General features: G+C 37.1%; 1 long non-coding RNA gene across 1 annotated transcript; it reads left to right on the plus strand.

The window, feature by feature from the left end:
• Window positions 1-1,593: 1,593 nt before the first annotated feature.
• Window positions 1,594-4,214, plus strand: LOC116423253. The gene is made up of 3 exons (XR_004233787.1): window positions 1,594-2,238; window positions 2,712-2,855; window positions 2,961-4,214. It is a non-coding gene; the product is annotated as an uncharacterized LOC116423253 (long non-coding RNA).
• The last annotated feature ends 21,090 nt before the right edge of the window (window positions 4,215-25,304 follow it).

A 25,304-nucleotide genomic window follows, 5' to 3' on the forward strand; every position in this document is an offset into this window, starting at 1 on the left:
GGATCCATCTGGGGAGCTCTGCTTCTAAACTGTCTAACTAGAGCTAGGAGGATGGTCTTGAAAGAATATTCTCATGTGCAAATCAAAAAAGCCTTATGAAAGTTCTTATGGCTTTCTCCCCTGGGAGTCTATATATGAAATGCTAACTCAGATTGTGGAAGAGAGGGGGAATAAAGTTCCAGCACATGAAGATCCTCACAAGGGAAAAAAAAAGCCTTAATTATTAATATGGCTATGGATAAGACTGCATATGTATGTATATATTTTCTAGCAAGCAGTACCAAATTATTTACTTACTCCAGAGTAAGAAAGGATGGCACTTGAACAAAATTCTAAGACAAAAATATATCCTTATCCATAAAATATAATAAAAAGTGTCACAGACACCATGAAATGAATCATAATAGTCATAAAGGGTCCAAAACCCTTTGTTTTGTTTTCAGGTAACTTAAGATACAAGAATGTTCCAGCAGCCCTAAAGAGGAAGCAGAGAAACCAGAGAAACCTGTAACATCACTTTTGAGGAGCTCGATTCAGGCTGAAGGATGGCATTAAGGAATGAGAAAGGGGTCTTTAAAAGGCCCTTTCCTCTCTCCTTCCTTTTAAATTCCTAAATAAATACTTCCCTGGTGCACGGAAGATATTCTTCAGAAAAGTCAGGAGGTCAGTAAAGAGCATCTCTATTTCAACTACCTCTTTTTTACTCAGGCCCAGAGAAAGCCAATCACGTAGTGATAAAGTTGGGATTTGAAGCCCAATCTTCAGACTCCAAGTCTAGGACCCTTTCTATTGCCCCAAGCAGAAAGCAAATGAGCCAAAAATATATACAAATAAAATGAGGATGTCAGGCATTACTAGTTACTATTATTATTTTCTGGGATCTGGATTTGTTGTTTGTTTGTATCTTTCTTTGTGACCATTTCCAGTTCTGCATTTTCTTCTGAATATGGGAGGGGGATAAAGGGGAACAAAGATAAATGTAGCCAGAAAAGATAAAAAACCTACCGGCCATAGCCAAATGCTAGAATCTTCTGGCATAAAAAAAGTAGGGCTGTTTATAAAAAGCATTAGTAAAAGTATCTCCCTGATCCTCCTTTCCCCCAGGGAATGTTGCCTCCAAAGAATACCTTGGCTGCCTCCCTTGCCTAACCTCCGAGCTCCAAGCCTCCTTCAGAGCTTGGCTCCCTAGGCAATTCAGTGCATATCTGCTTTGCTGCCACCGAAATCATAGACCTGAGCCTCAATCTCCAAGACTTGAGTTCAAATCCGACTCGGACACTAGCTGTGTGAACCTGGGCAAGCCACAGAGCCCGTTCGCCCCTGGAGAAGGAAGGGTCCCAGCCTCCAGAATCTGTGCCGAGAAAAGCCCAAGGGCGGGACGGTCCGTGTGGTCACGAAGCGGGGAGCGAGTTAACAGCAGGATCCGAGCAGGACGGCCCTCGGAGGGCATCCGGAGCCGCCGCGCGACGCACGGTGCTCCCGCCGCAGGCGCAGCTGGAAAGTCCCGTCACAAGCCCGGCCGCCCCGCCCAGCCCGGCTCCGGTGGCGGGGAACGGTGGCTTCGCGTTCCACTCGAGTAACGGTAACGGAGAAGGCCGGAGCCAGGCAGGAGGACGGCTGGCGCGGGGATGCTCGGGGACGCCGCTAGCCCCGGCTCCATCCCTGAGCGTGCAGAGGCTGCTCTCGGCGATGCGTCCAGCGTGTCCTCTCCGGCCCGCCCCCCCCCCGGGTCCCCAGCATTGCCCGCCCCACCCCCCTCCCCGGCTCCCACCCCATCCCCGCGCATCCCTCCCTCGGGCCGCGCTGCGGGAGCCCGCTGAGGGGGACTCATCGCCCGCCACCAATCACGAGGGAGCAGAGCCTCGGCTTCCCCAATAGCCGAAGAGCGGGGCGCGCTGGCTTAACCCCCCCCCCGCCCTGGGGCGTTTAGGGATCCTGGCTGCCGCTCTGCTTCCTCCCCTGTCTCGGCGCCTCCGATCCGGCCCCCGTGAGAGACCCGAGCCCCGGGCCGGGAGGGGCTCCCCGGGGGTGCCTGCTTCTCTATGGGAGGGGCTCCTCGAGCTCGGGTCCTCGGTTTGATTTCAGCCCCTTCCCCCGGGGGTGATTCAGCGGGTGGCTTTGGCGATTCCTGTCGCCCTCCCTAGGAAGTGCCCGCTAATGAATGAGAAGGCAACGGCCGCAGCCGCCCTAAGTGATGAGTGCAGTGAGCTAGGTACCCTGCACGTGCACGTTTCAAAAGTACGTTTAAAAGGCAGAAATCAGTATTTGCAGCCACGTGCTTTATCCCCCTCCCCCTTCTTCAGGCACGCCTGGGGCCGGCCGATGAGCCCCGAGATGCATCTCTCCCACAGCTTTTTGCTTGGGTGCGGGTCCTTATTGCTAGAGCACCAAGCCGAGGGCGGGGGTGCCGCGGAACTAACAGTCAGGGAGGGGGGAGGGTCCTCCGGTTTCTGGCGTGCTTACTACGGTAACGGGGTGGTGCTGCGGACATCTGCCCCTTAGTATCTGCAGTGAGATTCCCAAGAGGAGGTCAGCCCCCCAGCTGGAGCCGGGACTGCCCCGGTCAGGGCCCTTGGAACCCGCCTGCCATCCAGAACTGCATCCGCTAGATACCCCAATGACCCCGCCCCATCCCCCAATTTCTTAGCTCCACCCCTTTAACTCACTGGGGTCAGTTTGGATGAGCGGTAATAACTCAATGATTTCCGCAGATTCAACTATGATCATCCTCACCGGGTCTGTTCTCCCCTAAAAGACTCAGACCCTGTGGCTGCACTCCAGCCTCCCTGAGTAAATGAGCGGCCTCCCTGTCTGATGATTGATCTTAAACAAGATCTTCAACCGGATAGAGGCAGGTGAGGATCCAGTTCATCCGGGGCCGGCTTGGGCAGGTAGGCAGGATGCACAGGGACTCCGTGACTAAGACCTAATCTTAATGTTACCCTCTGTCTCTTTTACAGTCAGGATCAGCTGGGGCCTGGATACGCAGAAACCAGCTGAGACAGGGCAGATTGCTTCTTCCTTATTCCACAACCAATGCTAAGCATGTTAGAGGCTGATCCCTCACCCTGCTCCCAACCCCTCCCCGTTTCTCCTACATTCATCAATATCAAACATTCCTCTTGCGGCCGATCAGGCTTCACTTTAAACATCCAACAAGTATGTGCAGTTCGGAGCATTTTGTTTTGCCGGGTAACTGTCATTATTATAAGAGAATAAATGTTTTAATATAAAAGGAGAAAGTAGAATTTATTAGACAGGCCCCTCTGGGGCTCAGTATGTGACATCTGGCTGTGGAATTCTCCAAGAGGAGGGTCCCTTTATCTGAAGACAAAAGAGTCCCAGGACCCAGAATGCTGGAGCAGCAGGGGTCTCTGTCAGACCTTCGGAGACTGGAACAGAAAAGGCCCAGAATCAAGAGAGCCACGGGAGGCCGAGAACACAATGTGAGTCTCTCGGCAGCCACTCTAATCACATTACCCACCGGTTTAGAGCACACAGCTTAGCATATTGGCTTCCATATTCAGGAGCAAATCTGCTTTCCCTACCCCCACCCTCTTTTTCTCTCCTCCCATGTATACCCCCACCCCCTCCTCACACCAATAAAGCAGCCAATGAGAGTTCAGCACTGTAGCCATGCTGTGAGGGTTAAGAGGAAAGGCTTCAAGAGAATTTTCATTAAGTCAACTCTGCTTCAGGGAATAGCTAATAGAATAAAGAGAAGCTCCAATCCTATCCCCTTCAGATGAGATAACTTATCACAGGTTTAAAAAGGTCCCACTGGGAATTGCGTAGGATTTTGCAGGACAGGATTTTTCCCCCTTCTTAAAAAAAAAAAAATCAGCCTTTCAGACAATTTGTAAAATGCAACAACAGCAACAGCAGCAACCACCATCATTACACATCTCCCTCTTTGGTCTCTCACTAGCTGGTAGGAGAGTTGTGGGTCTGGGTGGCTGCAGCTGCCATCCAGGGCGGGGAACTGCGCAGAGCTGGGCAATATCATTTGGTGGATGTATGATTTCATCCTGCAGTGGTCGTTTAAAATTCTGCACCTGGCACATCATTCTGGCCCCATTCTGCAATACATCTGTGTACTAGATCTAGAGGCAGATCACGGAAACAAGCTGCCGAGTCCAGTGGCCAGGGCCCTGGGTCCTCTAAGAACCTGATTGTGGAGAAATAAAACAGTGGATGGAAGCAGCTCTGCAGAGCTTAGAGGCAGGACAATATTGCTCTGATATAATTCCTGTTACTACTTTTATTTTTAAAGAATTCAATTTATTCATTTTGAACTTTCTTTTTAAAATTTGATTTCCAAATTCTCCTCCTCCATCTCATTCCCCCCCCACTGAAAATTCAAGCAGTATATCAGTTATACATAAGAAATCATACATGACATATTTCCATATTAGCCACATTTTTTGAAAAGAAAGAAAATTAAAGTCTGGCAAAGAACTGGAAAATTAGGTGGATGCCCATCAAATTAGGGAAAGGCTGAATAAGTTGTGGTATATGAAAATAATAGAATATTATTGTTCTATGAAAAATGACGAACAAGTTATTTTAAAAAGGCCTGGAAAGATTTACATGAACTGATACTGAGCAAAACAAGCAAAAGCAAGAATGCATTGCACAGCAAGTATTGTAACAGTAAGATTGTGTGATGATCAACTATGAAAGACTTGGTTCTACTCAGTGATTCAGTGAATCACTCATACTCAGCAATCCCAGTTTGGTATAGAAAGCATCATCTGCACCCAGAAAAAGAACTATGGAAAATAAATGTAAATGCTATGTTCACTTCTTTTTTATGTTTTGTTTTTCTCTCCTGTGGTTTTTCCTTTTTGTTCTGATTTTTTTCTCTCAACATGATTCATAAAGCAATGTGTACTAAAAATAAAATATAAAAACAGAAGAGTACTTGAGACAAACCAAAATGAACAATAAAGAAAAATAAAGAAAGTGAGAAAGTTATACTTCAGTCTGTACTCAGAGTTCTCTTTCTGGAGATGGCTAGCATTTTTTCATCTCAATTGGAATTATCCAGGATCACTGTATTTATCAGAGTGGTCCAGTCTTTCACAATTGTACATCATTATAACATTATAACATTGCTGTTACCAGGTCTTCTCACTTCATTTTGCTTCAGTTAATATAGGTATTCCCATGTTTTTTTTCTGAAACATCCTCTCATCATTTCTTATTGCACAGTAGTATTCCATTTCAATCATGTGAAATGATTTATTCTGGTACTATTTTTTAAAAGGTACATAGATTTAAACTTAGAAGCTATCTTACAGGCCATCTCTTCATCAATCACCATACCACCCAGAACTAAAAACCAAACCTGGAAATGTTGAAACTTTTCTGGCTTTGAACCCTCATCCTGACTCCCTGCTTCCTTTCCACCCCACCTCCACTGCTACAACCACCATGAGGAAGTTATCTCAGTAGTCTACTATATATAGGACCAGGCTCTATGCAGGCTTTGATTCATTCTCTGGAAATCTCTCTAGAGATAGACAGAGTGTGTGTATATATATGGAACTCTCTCCAGAGACAGAATATGTGTGATGTATGTGTGTGTGTGTGTGTGTGTGTGTGTATACTTTCTCTCTCTCTCTCCATATATATATATATATATATATATATATATATATATATATATTCACACACACTATCTATCTATATCTATATCTATATTCCCTTTTTCTCTTTCCCCTCTCCAATGCTCTACTCAGATTTCCATCTGGTTTTGGAACCATAAATCATTTCAACTCTATCATAGCTCTGGGAAATCTCTGTCTCCCCCTCCTATAGTTCTATTCATCATCCCTGTGACTTTGTATATGCTTAAAAATTGCTTTTTCCTTATGAAGGTGGTGGTGTCAGAAAAACCTGGAAAGACTTACATGAACTGACAAAAAGTAAAATGAACAGAACAAGGAAAACATTGTACATGGTAACAATAATATCATATAATGTACAACTGTGAATGACAGCTATTCTCAACAATACAATCATGAAAAAGTTTCCAAAGGACTCATGATGAAAAGTACTACTCACTTCCAGAGGAAGAACTGATGGATACTGAATGCAGATTGAAGAATACTTTTTTTCACTTTCTCTATTTTTTAGAGGTCTTTTGAGGGGGACCAGGGGACTGTATTTTTTTTCATAATATGATAAATGTTTTATATGTATATTTTATATTCCAATTGCTTATAGTCCCAAGGAAAGGGAAAGGGAAAGAAGAAAGAAAGAGGAATTTGGAAACCAAAATTTTTTAAATTTTAAACATTGCTTTTATATTCAATTGGAAAAATAAAGTGTTATTAAAAACAAAATTTTAAATGATAAAATTCCTTTGTCTTTTATTTTACAGATGAGGAAACTGAGGCCCAGAGAAGCCTAGGGAATTATCCAAGATTGTGCACAAGTAGTAAATGTCAGTGGTTCTGTCCAACTCTAATCTTCAATTTCCCCATTTATTTCATGGACAAACCCATCACTTGCAGTTCACTAACCTGAGTCCCACAGGCTGATTTTACCCTTGAAAAGACCAAAGCAGACAAAAATTTTCCTAACTTAATGGACCAATGAATACGCATGGTTTTGTGATGAAGAACAAGTCACATATAAACCACAAGTCTTAATCCAGAAATTCTGAATTTGGCTTTACCAGAAATAGGATGCAACAGTCAGTGATTCCTCTTGGTTTCAGGTTTCTCATTTAAAAAGAAAATGGGCAAAAGGCTATCAAACTGTGCATACCATTTAATTCAGCAGTCTCTCTGCTGGGCCTGTATTCCAGAGATCATAAAAAAGGGAAAAGGACCTACATGTGCAAAAATGTTTGTGGCAGCCCTTTTTGTAGTAGCAAGAAACTGGAAACTGAATCAATTGGAGAATGGTTGAATAAATCATTGTATATAAATAAAATGGAATGTTATTGTTCTATAAGAAACAACCAACAGGATGATTTCAGAGAAAACTGGAGAGACTTACATGAACTAATGCTAAGTGAAATGAGCAGAACCAGGAGGCCATTATACACAGCAACAAAATTATATGATGATCAATTTTGATGTTCATGGCTCTTTTCAACAATGAGGTGATTCAGGCCAGTTCTAATGGTCTTATGCTGGAGAGTGCCATCTGCACCAAGGAAGAGAAATGTGGGGACTGAATGTGGATCACAATATAGTATTTATACTATTTTGTTGTTGTTTGCTTGCTTTTTTTCGCTCTCATTTTTTTTCTTTTTGATCTTATTTTTCTTGTACAGGATGATAAATGTGAAAATGTTTGGATCAATTGTGTATGTTTTACCTATATTAGATTACTTGCTGGAGAAGAGGGAGGTAGAGAGGGAGGGAGAAAATTTTGGAATACAAGGTTTTGCAAGGGTGAATGCTTAAAACTATCTTTGCTTGTATTTTGAAAAATAAAAACCTATTATAATTTTTTTTAATTGTCTCTAACAGAGACCCTATGTCACTTGGTCTTCAAAATAAGATGTACAAATCTCAGAGTACATGCAAAGACAATACATTGAAATTCAAAAATAATATTAGAATAAAATCATTTCTGTAATACCTTAATCTTGACAAAACACTTTATGTATAATATCTCAATGGGTACACTTAACCCTATTAGGTGTGTTTATTATTTTCCCTATTTTACAGATGAGGAAGCAGAGACTAGGTGTGGTTGAATGATTTGCTCAGAGAGACACAACTAATAAATGTCTAAGGTAGGATTTAATCCAAGTCTCTCTGAATCCAACTCCAGAATGTTATTTACTGTACCACCTTGAAAAGATTAGACTTTCTCTTTTTTAATTTAAAAAAAAAAAAAAAAGAAAACAAACTTCTTGAAAATTTAATATATATACTTACCAATGGTATTCCCATTTGGTCCATATGTCGAGTATGTCAGTCATATGCAGAGCTTGAGGTATTCTGTGGGCAGAGTGGGAGTTCCACAACACAGAAAGGTTACCAGTGTCATGGTCATTTTTTTAGCTCACTTTCAGGATATTGTGACATATTGCACTTTATGTGTGCTCTCTCTACTGGATTTATGAACTGTATTATCTCATTTTAACAAAACTCTTATAAACTGGACAAGTTGTTTAAAGATTCCTGCAAAGAAATCTTATATTGAAGAAAGTGCTAAGAATGTGAGCACAGTTGAACAACAAGAGAATGTTTGAAACAATATTCCAACTCCTTGGACAAATTCTCAAACTCATTAAGAGGCAAAACAGTCATCTAATAAGATCTGACAAGGACTCAGCTAAAAAAAATTCAAAATTATCAAGAAGATTAATTGAAATATGGATTTATGTCCAAGACCATTAACACTGGAAAGACCAGAAGCATCAAATGATGCAAAACTTTTTTTTATAATTTTTTCCTATCAACACACTTTGTTTTTTTATTTATTTTTAAAAATATATTATTTTTCCAATTATATGTAAAGATGGTCTTCATTATTCATTTTTGTTAAGTTCTGAGTTCTAATTTTTTTTCTCCTTTCTTCCTTGCTAACCAAGACAGCAAGCAATATGATACAGGTTATACATATACAATCATCTTAAACATATTTCCATCTGAGTCATGTTGGAAAGAAAAATCAGAACAAAAGGGGAAAACTACAAGAAAGAAAACAAAACAAAAAGGTGGAAATAGTATGCTTTGATCCACATTCAGTTTCTATAGTTCTTTCTCTGGATGCAGATGGCATTTTCCATCCAAAGTCTTTTGGAATTATCTTGGATATTACTGCTGAGAAGAAATAAATCTACCAAAGTTGATCATCACATAATCTTGCTGTTAGTGTATATAATGTTTTCCTGGTTCTGCTGTTTTAAAAACAAAAATTTATGGGCAGATTTTATCATTTTACTTTTAAATAAAAAGGTTCATCTATTTTTATTTTCTTATGGATTAAAAAAAATGCACTGCATCAATTGATGCAGTTTTGTCCTTCAAAGTCTTCTTTAAATACTGAGCCTCACCCTAAGTATATGTTGTAACTTGTGATATTAACTAATGATTGGAGTAGGAGGGCAGTTTGGTGATGCAGTGAGTAAAGTACTAGGCCCGAAGTTAGGAAGACTCATCTATCTTCCTGAGTTCAAATCAGGCCTTAGATAGTTACTGGCTATGTGACCACGGAGTAAGTCATTTAACCCTATTTACCTCAGTTTCCTCATCTATAAAATGAACTGGAGCAGGAAATGGCAAAACATTCCAGCATCTTTGCCAAGAAGACACTAAATGAAATCACAAAAAGTCAGACATAACTGAAATGTTTGAAAAACAACGATTATATGGAACAATTACAATTAGCAAGCCGTTTAAACACTAAACTTTTGTTACAGATAATGATGTGTCTAAACCATAAAAACTCTTTTCTCTGCCCAATTAAAAAACTAAAAAATTTTGTGACCTGTTTAAAAATCCTCTGAACAAACAATTTCAGTGGATTTTAGAATTCACTTGCCTAAAAATATGAATTGGCAAGAACAAGTGCTTGATGCCAAGGAAGATAAAAATGTACCAACCAAAGTTCAGTGAACATTTTTGCATAACTGGTGAATGGGATTCAAATATGAATAGAATGATTTAGGAAACACAACCAACAATGTGCCCCTCTCATTTGGATCAACATTTCAGTAAGGTATCTTTGTCAGCTAGTATAGAGGGTAAAACTAACGACTGAAATAAACTGAACTAAGAACCAGAACTTTGAATCATTATTTCCCTAGATACTAAACTAAGATTCTTGAAATAATAAAGTATATTCCATCAAATTATATTCACTAAAAATTATTAAAACATAATATTTTAGAGCAAAAGTATTCATAAATGCTAAAAATAAAATAAAAATGCTTTCATCTTTATCCTTTAAAATTGTATATTTTTATATTTCATAACATATAGAATACATTAATATGGTAGTACTTCATGTTGTTTGTTTCTGCTCCTACTCTCGTAACCCCTTTGGGATTTTCTTGACAAAGATACTGAAGTGGTTTGCCATTTCCTTCTTCAGCTCATTTTACATATGAGGAAACTGAGGTAAACAGGGTTATTATACAGAGTCACATGGCTAGTGTCTGAAACCAGATTTGAATTTAGGGGAGGAATCTTCCTGATTCCAAACATGGCACTCTATCTACTGTGCCATCTAGCTGCTTCAGGAGTACCTTATATAACTTATAAATAAATAAATATATGACTTATAAATCAATATATATATATATATATATGTATATTTACTATTGGGGTACATGATTGAAAGAATTTAGAAACCACTGACCTTGTTAACAAGCAGATTTGATCACACTGAAACCACAGGGCTTTGCTGTGGAAAAGCTAAGTCCCATCATTGTTTCCTGGGCAACAGCTGGCTGTCAAAGTACAAGCTAAAATAATCTGTACCAAAGAGTAATTTTTAGGACTTGATTACTGGGGAAATATCACTCAACCAGAAACTGAGACTTAAGGATCAGGTTCTTCTATGATCAATCTCTAGTTTCAGTTGTACATAACCATGCTACTGGATAAATTCCTTTCTTGGTAAGTCACTTGTCAGTAAGCCCAAGGAATTGCTTCTCATGAGGGGAATTTGCTTAGTGGAGAAGCCATTTCAAGGAAGGAAGTGTTCTCTCTGACCTGCTCCTCCCCCAGGAGAAAGGAGAAAATGGAAAATTTTTACAAATATATTAATTTGACTATTCTCTCCTACCTCATCCCCCATGTGTTCCCCAAGCCTGCTGATCATATCAAAACAAACAAACAAAAACCTCAGTGCTGCTTGAGAAATGTATTATAAAGCAGAGCAGTCTCCCAGATGTATCAGTAATGGGGCTGATTAGAGGAACCCCTTGATTTGTTTGATCAGAACATATGCTCTAGCTCCTGCCAGTTGGACGTGTACTCTGATATTCTAGATCCAGATGATGTATTGCTTCTTTGTGGGTGCCCGGTAAGGCTCTGGCAAAGAGGAATGACCACTGAGTATCTTGAGGGATGCACTCTTACAGAGGAAACTCCTCCCTCATTAGATTATGAGAAAAACTATAAAAGAATTCTTTTTTTGGGGGGAGGAGGAGTTGCACATAATCACTGAGATTTGCCACATCTCCCTTGGACTTCCCCAGGGGAAAGTGAATGATGATGTATTTCCAGAAACTACAAGTACAAGGTAGTAGCAAGATATGTTTGCCTTGGTGAACCAAGCCTTGGGTTAACCTTTTTATTTTATATTTCCCACCCTGACCCAAGTGACTAAACAACAATTCTGAGAGATGGATATTTCCAGACCTGGTAGATGTTGAAGAAAAAACATTATTAGTTTATCATTATCCTAAACTAAACATTGTTCTGCTTGAAAAGAGAAATGTCCAAACTGGAAAAATCTTCTCATGCCCATAGGACATATGTCTCCCATAAAACATTTTGAGGTTGCATATTTGAAATTCTTGAACAAGGAAATTTCACTATATAAAACATACTTCACAACTCAGAGTAAGGTAAGGGTTAATATTTTGTTCCATAAATCTAGGATGATAGTTACCTATATCATTTTCCCAAAACTACTCAATCTCTTTCTGACCACTCCTCTCAAGGGTTCTCCCCACTAAATTGGTCACAGAGAAGTAGAATGTTGGTTAAATATTTGATGATACACTTTTAAGTTTAATCGCATTATAAATATTTTCTCCATTAATTTTTTATATCTAGACAATCAACAAAACAATAAATAGATCCCTGATCTGTAGTTTTCTGATTGTTGATCTATAGAAGCTTACACTAAAAATTTAGCAATCTCCTTGGTAAAAGCTAGTATCAGCATACCTCAAGTCATTGGAATCCTGAAGTAATCAAAGATCCCTTCCTTCTCTGAAGTCAAGCATTACCTAATCCCTTCAGAACAATGGGAAAGAGGTTTCTAGTAATATGGATCAATCGGGGCCCTTTGTCTTTTTCCTTGTCTGGTCATTTCCCTAAGTATTTCAAGGAAGCCGTACTTTCTGGGCTAAAGAGAGAGAGGAGCAAGACATTGTTCATGAATTTAAAGATTAACTGGCTTCTCTTTAAGATTAGTCTAAAAGCCTTAGAGTAGATACTTAAAAAAGTAATTTATTGATACTTTTTGTTTCTTAAATCACTATAGTTATTCCATGTATCCCTCTTTCTCCTCCTCCCAGAAAGTTATCACATTTTTTAGAGAAAAAAAATTCTTCATAACTGATGATAGAAACATTTAAAAATTCTGAAAATGTGTGTAATGTATAATAACTGTGGACCTCCCACTTCCCCAAAGGCATAGATTAGGGGTGTCTTCTCATCTCTTTTTAATAAAGTCCTGTTTGATCTTTATATTTTATATACATATATATAATATTATATATAATACATATATAACAATAAAAATTGTTACCTCTACTTTTGATGATTTTGGTGCAGTATTGTTCTTTCCATTTACATTGTTGTAGTCTCTCTCTCTATATATATATGTGTGTGTGTGTGTGTGTGTGTGTATTTGGCTCTGCTTACATCACTTTATATCAATTATATATCTTTCCATGTTTTTCTATATTCATCACACACATCATTTCTTAAATATTCCATTACATTCATGTACCACTATTTGTTTAGACAGTCTCCAGTTGATGGACATCTACTTTACTATATTCTTAGCTATCACAAAAAAGTACAGCTATATATATTTTGGAGTATATAGGGACTCTATTAGATGACTTCCTTGGGATATAAACCCATTAATGGAGCCTCTGGTTCAAAGGATATAAACATTTTAGTCTCTTTATTTCTCTCATTCTAAAGAGAATTTAATTAGAAGACCTCAGCTCCAGTCCTGAGTCTATCACTAATTAGCTATGTGACCTTGGGCAAAGTATTTAATCTCTCTGAGCCTTAGTTTCTCCAACTGGGGATAATAATGTATATTCTACAGATAATAACATATATTCTGCCTATGTCACAGGGTTGCTGTGAAAAGCAAATGAAATAATGGACATGTTTGCATTTTAGAAGGTAATAAAATTCTATATAGATATAAGATAATATCACTGCCTCCAGATTCAATCTTCAGAGAAAGATAAGACTGGACAGGAGTACAAAGAATCAGGAAAGGGAGGTACCACTAGCTCCATCTCCAAACCAAAGTGTCCTGCATCCACTATGCCACTCACACCTTTTTGATCTCTGCATCGATTTTTTTTTTGGCTTCCTTGTGGTGAAAATTCATTATTTAGGCTTAAAAATAGAACTTGAGTTTTATTCAATAACATAAAGGAAAAACTATTGAGCCTCCAAGATCTCGGAACACTTTGTCCCCACCTGAAAAAAAAAAAAGGCAATGTAGAAAACAAAGTTGATTTTTTTTTTCTTTTGTTTTATACATCAATGCCTCCCTCTCCTTCCTTTCCTGTTCTCACTGTCTCTCTGTGTCTCTCTGTGTCTCTCTCTTCTTTCTTTCTGTTTCTCCCCCCTTTCCTCTCTACTCTTTCTCTGTGTCTCTTTTTTCTCCCCTTTATTTTTCTCTCCCTGTATCTCTCTTTCTCTGTCTCTCTCTTTCTGTTAAACTTCTCTCTGTCTCTTCTGTCTCTGTTGTCTCTGTCTCTTTTTTCTCCTCTTTCTTTTTTTCAATTTCCCTGTATCTTTCTTTCTGTCTCTTTTTTTCTCTCTCTCTCCCTTCCTCTCTTTCCTTTTCTCTCTGTCTCTTTTCCTTCATTCTTCCTAACCACAAAGATTATTTGACATGCATATCAAAACACCTGGGAGGTAGTCATCTCTCTGATGTGACTTAATTAGCACTAAACACTGTGGGGATAAGACAAGGAAAGTGGGCTCAACTGCAACAGAGTGCCTGTAGGAGCCATGTAGCCAGGTAGGAGAAACCTACTCAGCCTCAGAAATTCTTATTAAAGAGCCAATAAATCACAAATCTATAGGCTTCCCATTCCCTCTTTGCTTCCATGTCACTGCCTGACATTTTAAAAATCAATGCATTTAATTTATCTTTAAAAATGGGCAAGACCGTTCATTTGATTTCCACAGGGGCCAGTGTGGGGCAGAGAGCTGACAAATTATCTCCTGACCCTCAGAGGATTGATGTAATAGGTCCCAATGCTGAAGGCCCAGCGCCCCCGCCCCCCTAGTCTCACAGGTATAGTTCCTAGGCCACTTCACAATGGAATGACATCAGAATACGGTGTCCTTGGCCAACACTCCATTTGCCCGGTATCCCCATTCACCAATCAGTTTAGAATGCAATCTGTCACAGAGGTAGTCATCCTAAGAGTCCCTTTCCCGCTCTATCTCTCATCTTCCACACGTCACAGGCGACCATGAAATCACAAAAAAGAATGAGTTCACCTTTTCTCAACTCCTGGATTCTGGTGTTGCTGCCCAACACTTCTTTGCTTAGTGAGACAAAGTATAGTGTCATAAAGTCATAGAATCCAGAGCCAGAAGGAACTTCAGAAATTATCAGATCCAACCCAGATAGGGAAGCTGAACCTCCTTCATCAGGCTTTGCCTGCAGACACTGAGTAACAGGGAACTCCCCATCTCAGAAGATCATAAGAAAAGAGACTTGAAGAGACCTTAGAGCAGTGGTTCTCAAACTTTTGTTTTCAGTATCTTTATCCTATTAAAAATTATTGAGGATCTCTCCAAAGCGTTTTTGTTTACCTGGATTATATTTATAGACATTTACCATATTGGAAATAAAAACTATTTTTGAATTTGTAGACCCTCTAAAAGGGTTTCAGAGATCCCTAGGCCATACTTTGAGAACCACTGCTTAGAGCTTCTCTGGTCCAATTACGTCATTTTACAAATGAGGAAAAGGGACCATAGAGATTAAGTAACATATCTAGAGACATGTAAGAAACAGGGAGCAGAGCCAGGCCTCCAGTCCAAGGCCTCTGACTCCAAATGTTGCACATTATCCACATCACCCTCAGCTTCACTCATCACTATCTACAATATTAGCATTTTGGCAAGAACATGAATATTTGCAAAATCAAGATGTTTAGTTGTTTTTCAATCGTGTCTGACTCTTTGTGTCCCCATTTGATGTTCTCTTGGCAAAGATGCTGGAGGGGTTCACCATTTCCTTCTCCAGCTCATTTTACAGGTGAGGAAACTGAGGCAGATAAGATTAAGTGACTTGCCCAGGATCACACAGATAGTGAGTGTCTCAGGCTAGATTTGAATTCAGGAAGAGGAGTTTTCTTGACTGCAGGCCTGACATGACACTCTATTCATTGAGCTACGTAACTATCTAGAAAGAGAGATAGACTCAAATAATTGTAGAAATAGTCATTGTTCATGGATAGGCCAAACCAATATAAAAAGAATAATAAGACTACCTAAATTAATTTTCTTACCATGCCTATCAAGCTATCAAAGGCAGTATCTTATAGAGCTAGAAAATATAATAAGAAAATTCACATGAAGGAACAAATCAAGCATCTCAAAAGTGATAATTTTTTTAAGTGGCAAGCAAAGGGGTCTATAAGTACCAGTTATCAAACTATGATTCAAAGCTGTAATTGTTAAAAATGATTTGATACTGCTTAAAAAATAGAATCGTCAGTAGAATAGATTATGTATATATCATATAGAAGCATATTATATATATATATAAGTACATATATATACAAATATATATTTATTATACACAAATATAATAGTGAACAAGAACTCATTATTAAAAACTTCTAGCTAACCTGAAAAGCATTATGTCAGAAAATGGCTAAAGACTAACATCTCACACTGTATTTTGAGATAAATTCTCAATGGATATGTGACTTAGAAATAAAAGGTGACATCATAAGCAAATTAGAGAAACAAAGAAAAATTACCTTTCAGATGTACCGATGGGGAAGAGTTCATGACTTAAGTAATAGAAGGTTTACAGAAAACAAAATAAACAATTTTCATTATGTAAAATTGAAAAGATTTTGAACAAGCAGATCTAAAACAAGGATGTGGAATACCTAAGGAATATGGATAATGAAATATTTACATTACAAGCTTATCAAAGATGTAGGAATTTTAAGCAGAGTTAGTTATGGGAAAAGTAACCCAGGGAATTTCATATAGAAGCTAGATAGGGTAATTGGAAGGATGACAAGGCATTTTCTACTCTTAAAATACAGATCTGATAATGTCACCCCCTCTACTCAATAATCACCAGTGTCTCCCTATTATCTCCAAGGAGCAAATACTAAATGTTTTGTTTGGCATTTGAAGCCCTTCATAATCCTCTTACACTTTATTCCTAGATGATACATTTTCTTTAATACAAAACACTAGCCTCCTGGCTATTCCATGAACAAGACATTCATTTCTTTTTAAATTTTTTTAATTATTTAATAGCCTTTTATTTACAGGTTATATGCATGGGTAACTTTACGGCATTGACAATTGCCAAACCTCTTGTTCCAATTTTTCACCTCTTACCCCCTCCCCCCTCCCCCAGATGGCAGGATGACCAGTAGATGTTAAATATATTAAAATATAAATTAGATACACAATAAGTATACCTGACCAAACCGTTATTTTGCTGTACAAAAAGAATCAGACTCTGAAATATTGTACAATTAGCTTGTGAAGGAAATCAAAAATGCAGGTGGGCATAAATATAGGGATTGGGAATTCAATGTAATGGGTTTTAGTCATCACCCAGAGTTCTTTCTCTGGGCATAGCTGGTTCAGTTCATTACTGCTCCATTGGAAATGATTTGGTTGATCTCATTGCTGAGGATGGCCAGGTCCATCAGAACTGGTCATCATATAATATTGTTGTTGAAGTAGGACACTCATTTCTTGGCTCCAGGAATTCTCTGTGCCTATCCCTCATGCTTGTAACACTCTCCCTCCTCTCCTCTGACTGACTGCCCTGGCTTCTTTAAGTTCCAGTTAAAATCCCATCTTCTATAGGAAACCTTTCCCAGCCCCTCTTGATTCCAATGCTTCTCCTCTTTTAATTATTTACTATTGCTCCTGTAAATGGTTTGCTTTGTATATATTTATTTACATATTGTCTCCCCCATTAAATTGTAAACTCCTTGTGGGTAGTGACTGTCTTTTTGTGTCCCCAGTGCTTAGCACAGAGCCTGGAACTTAGTAGCTGCTTAATGAATGTCTATTGAATGAAAAATCAATCTAGTAAAGCTTCATAAAGATGATGAAAAACCAAATTTTCTTGTCACTTTCTCTGGAGGTCTTTTTTGTCTTCATAGTCTACTTTATGTCATACTTTTTTTGGTGTATTCATACCTATTTTCTCTATTAGAATATAAGACTAACAAAAGACTTATCAATTTTAAAAATAATACAATTTTTAAACAACTATTCATGTAGAAAATATTTTGTGAAGTAATAAGTGGTATTTTTGTAAGAAAAAGTGGCAATTTTATTCATAAATTTTAAAGTTGTGTTTTTATGCTTATTGTATCTGTTTATACAGTTTTTAGTAAAAAGTGGATTTTTAAAAAGAATATAATTTTGAGTATGAGTTTTTGTTATTTTCAATTAACACGTTGCTCTGCACAGTATAGGAACTTAATAAAAGTGGATTAACTTTACCTGTATTGAAATGACATGGCAACTGTGAATCATACAAACACTCTAATCTCAGAATAACTAAAATTACATGGAAGTGACACATGTACAGAATTCACTAGCAGGCCCACAAGATGCAAACTCCCCATACGGGGATCTTTAGTCAGAGGTCTTCTGTGAATGAGCTAGTCCTCATGATATACAAATAACCTAAAGAGCAATGGAAAGATTTATGGTGGAAATAAGGAGGTGACCAATGACCACTTATGTGCAAAATTTTCCTGAAGATTTATATGACTAGAGAAGAAGGCAGCGAGAATAGTTCTGTAATAAGAATGAGACAATAGATGAAGATTGCCCAAGTTATACAACAGTAGACCTGATATATTAAAAGAAGAAGGGGAAATGTCTTTAGCCCTTTGAGTGTCTCTTCTGTGGAAGATTCATAGGAAAATATGAACAAGAATCATGTGGTGATAGACTATGAATTGGTTACAGGATGAATAAACAGAGGAATTATGTCCGCAGGTGAAATCACAGTCAGTCAACAAGCATTTGTTAAGGTTCTAGGCCAAGTGTTGGGTGAAAACACTTCTCTTCACTCTAAAGGAACTCACAGAGACAACAAGTGAATTACTATGTACTTACAAGATATGTACAGTACAAATGGAAAATAATCTCATAATTTGGAAAAAGTCAGGAAAGGCTTCCTGCAAAAGGTTCAGAGTTACTATGAAAAAACTAAAGCAAAGAAATGGAAGAAAAATAACTTGGGAGGAAAAGTATTTATGGTAATTCCAATCTTTGTTATGATCAAATTTAATTAATTCATTGACTTTTACTATTCTGTTATTATTAATATACAATTATAATATTAATATTCTTGTTTCTAAATGGATTCTAAATGTTCCTCTTTGTTTCTAAATGGATTTCAAATTCTTTCCAAAATTAAATATAATAAAAAATACAACAATTAAGAACAAAACAAAATAGATGCCTACCAATAAGTCAGCTAATTATATAAATGAAATGGAATAGTTCTGTACTGTTTTAAAACAATGCTAAAGATAGAAAAGCATGGAAAGATCTATATGAACTGATACAAAGTGAAGTAAAAACAGAATCATGAAAACCATATACAGTAGTATTTACAATAATATAAATAGAACATAGTAAACAAAAAAAACAAAAGTAAATATTGCATTTAAAAAAAAAAAAAAGCAAGGTTTCAAATTAGAAATATAAGAAGATATCCCCACCTCATCCCTTTGCAGAGTTGGGAGGCCTACAAATGTGGTACAATGCATATATTCTCAGACTTTTGTATTTAATTGATCAGTTTTACTGATTTTTTTCTTTGTTTTTAAATTTTTTGGAAAACTTTAAAAATATTATTTGTTATGTAGAGTGACTCTATGGAAGGAGATATGGGAAGATAATGGAAAAAATTTTGATGATATAAAGAAAAACAAAAAAATCAACATAAATTTATTTTTAAAAAGTAGAACAGAACAAAGACCATCTTTGGCCTATCAGAGGAAGAAAATACCATCAGGCACTAGAACTGAACTGATTACTACAACTGGGCATTGAATTCAACTTAAAGGTTAATAAGAAATATTCTTCCAAATTTCCCTGTCACTGTCAAGGGTACTACCATTCTTTCAGTTATTCAGATTTGCATTTTTTGTGTCATCCTTAATTCCCCACTCTTCCTCATCCTAGATATCTAATCACTTACCAATTCTAGTCCACCAAGCCATCCTTCTTCCATTTCTTTGCTTTTGCTATCCTTTTGTATAACTACAAAAATTCTTGAATTATCTGCTCCTCTAAACTCTCATAGCCACCATTTCAAGGCAGGACATTATCACCTCTCATCTGGACTAGTTCAGTCTTCATACCTAAAAAGCTCTCCCCTCTCTAATCTTTCATTCATCTGGTAGTCAATTATTTTCCTAAAATCCATGTCTAATCATGACATGCTTTTGCTCAATAAACTCCATTGATTCTCTCTTGTCTCTAGGATCAAATGTAAATTGTTTATTTTTTAAATATCTTCACATTCTAACACCTACCTGCCTTTCCAAGCTCTCTTCCTTGAACTCCAAAATTGAGCTATAGAAAGAAATTGGTATCACTGTACATGAGTTAAAATCCTGGGTCTGCCATTACTTCTTACGTGACCTCGGGCAAGGATTTACCTTTTCTGGTTCAGTTTCCTAAGCTGTCTCTGTTCCTTTCTACTTACTACTCTTCAGCTGTGTAAGATACCTCTGTCTCCTGGAATCCCTGGTTTCATTCAAGACTTGCTTAAGCACTACATTTTAGATGAAGCTTTTCCTGATCCCTCCAGTTGCTAGTGCACTCCCTCCCCAAACTACCTGGTAGTCATTTTTTATATGTAGCTTTTCCTTTGTAGTCTTTCCCCACCAATTAGGTCTCTCAGGTGTATCACTTTTTCTCTGTGTGGTTCAGTACACCTTGATTTGACAGGTTGGAGTCTGAGAAAACAGATAATAAAACCCATCACTTTCCGAGTCCTAAGATTAAACATTGTAGATGACAATTCCTATTAAAATTATAGTGCGTGAGCCCCAACTAGTGTACTTTTCATTACAAATCATTTACTTTTTTTTTTTTTTTTAATTTAATAGCCTTTTATTTACAGGATATATACATGGGTAACTTTACAGCATTAACAATTGCCAAACCTCTTGTTCCAATTTTTCACCTCTTACCCCCCCCACCCCCTCCCCTAAATGGCAGGATGACCAGTAGATGTTAAATATATTAAAATATAACTTAGATACACAGTAAGTATACATGACCAAAACATTATTTTGCTGTACAAAAAGAATCAGACTCTGAATTATTGTACAATTAGCTTGTGAAGGAAATCAAAAATGCAGGTGTGCATAAATATAGGGATTGGGAATTCAATGTAATGGTTTTTAGTCATCTCCCAGAGTTCTTTTTCTGGGTATAGCTGGTTCAGTTCATTACTGCTCCATTAGAAATGATTTGGTTGATCTTGTTGCTGAGGATGGCCTGATCCATCAGAACTGGTCATCATCTAGTATTGTTGTTGAAGTATATAATGATCTCCTGGTCCTGCTCATTTCACTCAGCATCAGTTCGTGTAAGTCTCTCCAGGCCTTTCTGAAATTATCCTGTTGGTCATTTCTTACAGAACAGTAATATTCCGTAATTTTCATATGCCACAATTTATTCAACCATTCTCCAACTGATGGACATCCATTCAGTTTCCAGTTTCTAGCCACTACAAAAAGGGCTGCCACAAACATTCGTGCACATACAGGTCCCTTTCCCTTCTTTATAATCTCTTTGGGATATAATCCCAGTAGTAACACTGCTGGATCAAAGGGTATGCACAGACAAATCATTTACTAACAATTAACTTTAACCAAAACATTTACTAAAATGAAAAGAAAGTACAAAATATTTAGATAACCCATAAAATTAGATAATATTCTCTGACAAAATATCTGTGTGAACAATGGGCACATGCTTAAAGTCCCAGGGTAGTAAGACAAATATAGAAATATACATGGGATCAAGGAAATTCCTTAATGAGCAAAGCTTCTGTATGACAAATGTATCCGCTGCTAAACTGATCCACATTGGGAAAGACTTAATACTTCATTGGATAACCCAATTTAATGGGTTATTTCTCTGAAACTCCATGTCTAAGCTGTTCCTCTACTCAGTTGGTTTTGCTCTTTGACAACAACATTAATATTCATCACTTCCAGCTTCAGGCACAGCTTATTCTTTCAGTTAAAGTAGCCCTATGTTCTTTAAGGAAAAGGCAATGACCCTTAACTTAAGTATAGTAAAAGCCTCTTCACTCCATCCTTTTGACAGGAATATTAATATTCTTCACATTTCATCAACAACAACAACACAAATAAATTTTTTGTTATTTTTGTTCTCCTCCTTCTCCTTTTTCCACAAGAAAGAAAACTTCAGTTTCTTTTTGGTCAACCACATTTGCCTGGCAAAAGGGGTTAGTAAAGAGAAAAAAGTTACAGCCTCTCTTTGGCTGTAGATTGTAGACTGATTTTATATCTTTCAATCTTGCAGACTCAGCAATTAGGTACATTTAAAAGAGACCTCACCTTGTCTTGTGATTAGTAACCAACTTTTCATCTTGTATCACTAAGCCAAATTCAGGTAAATTTGTTGCCTAATAATAAAATAATTTGGGGGTATTCCTATTTCTCTAATTATTAACTTCAGAATATTCCAATTTTTCACATGCAAATAAACCTTGAAACACAAAACCCCAGAGCAGACTTTGTCCTATATTGCTGTCTCAGAGCCCTGAAGTAATCTTAACTCATCAACTTTCTCAGAACACAGAATTGTCAAGTGAACTGTCTTATGTGTGTGTATATATATATATATATATATATATATGTTCATACACATATATACAAATATATGTATACATATTCTTACATATGTACATGTTGTATCCTCCATTTGAGTGTGAACTCCTTAAAGGCAAAGACTTTTTTCTGAGCATCCCCAGCATTTATCATCTGATTTTTAACAAAATTTTAATATATAATAAATAATACAGTAATCAAATATTTAATAAATTTAAATATTTAATATGTTTTAAATTTAATTTAGGTATTTAATAAATTCTCATTGATTAACTGACTGATTTCTGACCAAAGCAAGTATACATGTATATTATACAGATAAGCCGTTTCCCTGGAACTAAATTCAACTTTTTTCCTAGGCATTATGAGAATGGCACCAAGAACTTCTTTGGATGGAAAAATTCTAGGAAACAGAAATCACAATATGAATTAGGCAACTGAGTAATATGTCAGGGAATAGCTAAATGGTGCAATAAATATAGTGCTGGGCCTAGAGTCAAATTAGACCTTAGATAGTTACTAGTTGTGTGACCCTAAGTAAGTCACTTCACCCTGTTTGCCTCAACTTCCTCATCTGTAATGATCTGGAAAAGGAAATGGCAAACTAGTATTTCTGCCAAGAAAACCTCAAATGGGGTCACAAAGAGTCAGACATGACTGAAATGACTGAACAATGTAATATACCAGCAAAATAATGATTCAAATTGTATTGCTGAGATTAAAGTATATATTAATAAGATTGATGAAAGTCCCACTGTTCTTTTCTCTATTCAGATCACATCATGAATGTTCTGTTCAATTTTAGTAACATTAAATAGAAACACACACACACACACACATATATCTTTATCCCACTCCCTCCCCTAGACATCAAGTATCAAGTAATACAATATATATTAAACATGTACAATTCTTCTATACATATTCCCACACACTACATATTTTTTAAAATTACATTTTGAACTCTAAGTGTTCTCTTTCCCTCTTTTCTGGCCCCATTTTAGAGAAGGCCAACAGATATATAAGCAGAGACATACAATACATACTTCTATATATCAATTCTTTCTCTGGATGTGAATAACAGAACTACAGATCTTTAGCCTCGAGAAGAGAAGATTTAGAAGAAATCCTATATATTTATACATAATATAAATATTATAGCTTTCTTCAAATATTTGAAAACTCACAAAAAGATTAGAGCTCTTTTGCTTGGTCTTAAAAGACCAAAGGGTGAAGAACTGGGGGATGGAGTAAAAGGAACAAATCTTGGTTTAATATAATGATTAATTTTCTCCAAATTAGAACTATTCAATAATGAAATAAGCTATCTTGCAATGTATTGGACTTATAACTATAGTATTCAAGCAATAGCTACAAGATTCTCTAGGATATTATAAATGAGTTTTCTACTATATTAGACCAGCTAATCTCTAAAATTCTTTCCAAATCTAAGATTCCCTAACCCTGAAAACTTTTATTATAGCTTCTATATTCAATAAATATCACTAAAATAAATCTCCCCATCCCCCATTTACAGATGTTGAAACTGAAGTTCTGAGGGGTATTTTCTAAAGTTGTAAAATGTGCTGTCATTTAAGACAACATTACTGACCCTGCATATTATATATATTCTGTATACTATATATACAGATATATACTCTGAATTGTGTACCCCGAACAGGGGATGATATACTGAGCCACCCACATGCTCCATCAGGCCTGAGCCCAGCGAGACTGGGGATACCTAGTCTATAAGCCTACAAAAGAACAGACTTTTCTCTCCATGATGTCAACTGGACTCTCATTTGTGACCAGATTGTCACACACATAGCAGTCACACGATCTTGTAGTTGAAAGGACTTCTAGAACCTATCTAGTTCAACCTGGACTTGGGCTAAAATTCCTTCTACATTTTATTTAACAAGTCATCTAGCTTCTGCTTGAAGACCTCCAATTTCAGTAGAAGAGGGAGGAATAAGCCATTTCTGTATATCGCTCTACTTTTTAAGAAATTCTTTTTTGTTGTTCTTGCTGTTTAGTTGTTTCTTGGGGTTTTCTTGGAAAAGATATTAGAGTAGTTTGCCATTCCTTTCTCCAGCTCATTTTATAGATAAGGAAACTGAGGTAAACAGGGTAAAGTGACTAGTCCAGGGTCACCCAGTTAGTAAGTGTTTGAGGCCAGTTTTGAACTCAGACTTCCTGACTCCACTGAACCACCTAGCTGCCCCCAAAATAAAATTTTTAAAACATTTTTTAAAATAATTTTTGAGTTCCAAATTTCCTCCTTCCCCTTCCTGCTGTATGTGTATTGCATTCTACCCAAATTGTGGTGTATGATTGCAATGGAATATTACAGTGCTATGAAGAAATAATGAACAAAATGATTTCAGAAAAACTGGGAATATTTACGCGAAATGGTGCATAGTCAAGTGAGCAGAACCAGGAGAAGGTTGTATACATAGCAGCAATACTGTATGATGATCAGCTATGAATAATTTAGCTTTTCTCAGCAATACAATGATCCAAGAGAGTCTCAAAGGATTCAAGATAAAAATTGCTGTCCATATCCAGAGATAAAACTTAATGGCATCTGAATACAAACTAAAGCATATTTTCTTTCTTCCTCCCTCTCTTCCTCTCTGCCTTCTTTCCTTTTTTCTTTCTCTCTTCCCTCCCTTTTTTCCTTCTTTTTCTTTCTTTCTTTTTCCCTCTTCCCTCTTCCTTCCTTCCCTCCCTTTCTTTCTTTCTTCCCTCCTTCCTTTCTTCCTTTTTTTGCACATTTATAACCTAAAAATACAATTCAAACTTTTTTTTTAAGAATGTTAAAATTTGTTTATACCTGTAATTGGAAGGGAAATAAAATATAATAAAAGGCTGTATTCTCTGAAGGAAGAAACTATTTTGTTTGCTTGTATTTTATCTTCTGCCTAGTAATTGCTTAATAAATGATTCACAATTCATTCATTCTTTTATTTATTAAGTCACTAGGCAAGAAGAGTAAAAAAATGAACCTGACCCTAGAATCCTTTTCCCCTAGTCAGTACTTATCCTTCTGATTACCCTTCTGATTCAAAAATTGCTTATTACAAAAAAGCTATAACTGCATTTCCATCCAGCTTGGAAAGAAGGTCCCGTGGTGACAGGTGTCCCATCTTGACCTGCTTTCTTTCCTTGTAAAGGCTGGAAGCAGGGAAAGAAGCTTTGGAGTGGTATAGTTACATCACGTTTACTTTAGTAATATTAACAAAGCCACTGATTCTTTTTGAAC

Source organism: Sarcophilus harrisii, chromosome 4 (assembly GCF_902635505.1).
Source record: "Sarcophilus harrisii chromosome 4, mSarHar1.11, whole genome shotgun sequence".
Classification (NCBI taxonomy): domain Eukaryota; kingdom Metazoa; phylum Chordata; class Mammalia; order Dasyuromorphia; family Dasyuridae; genus Sarcophilus; species Sarcophilus harrisii.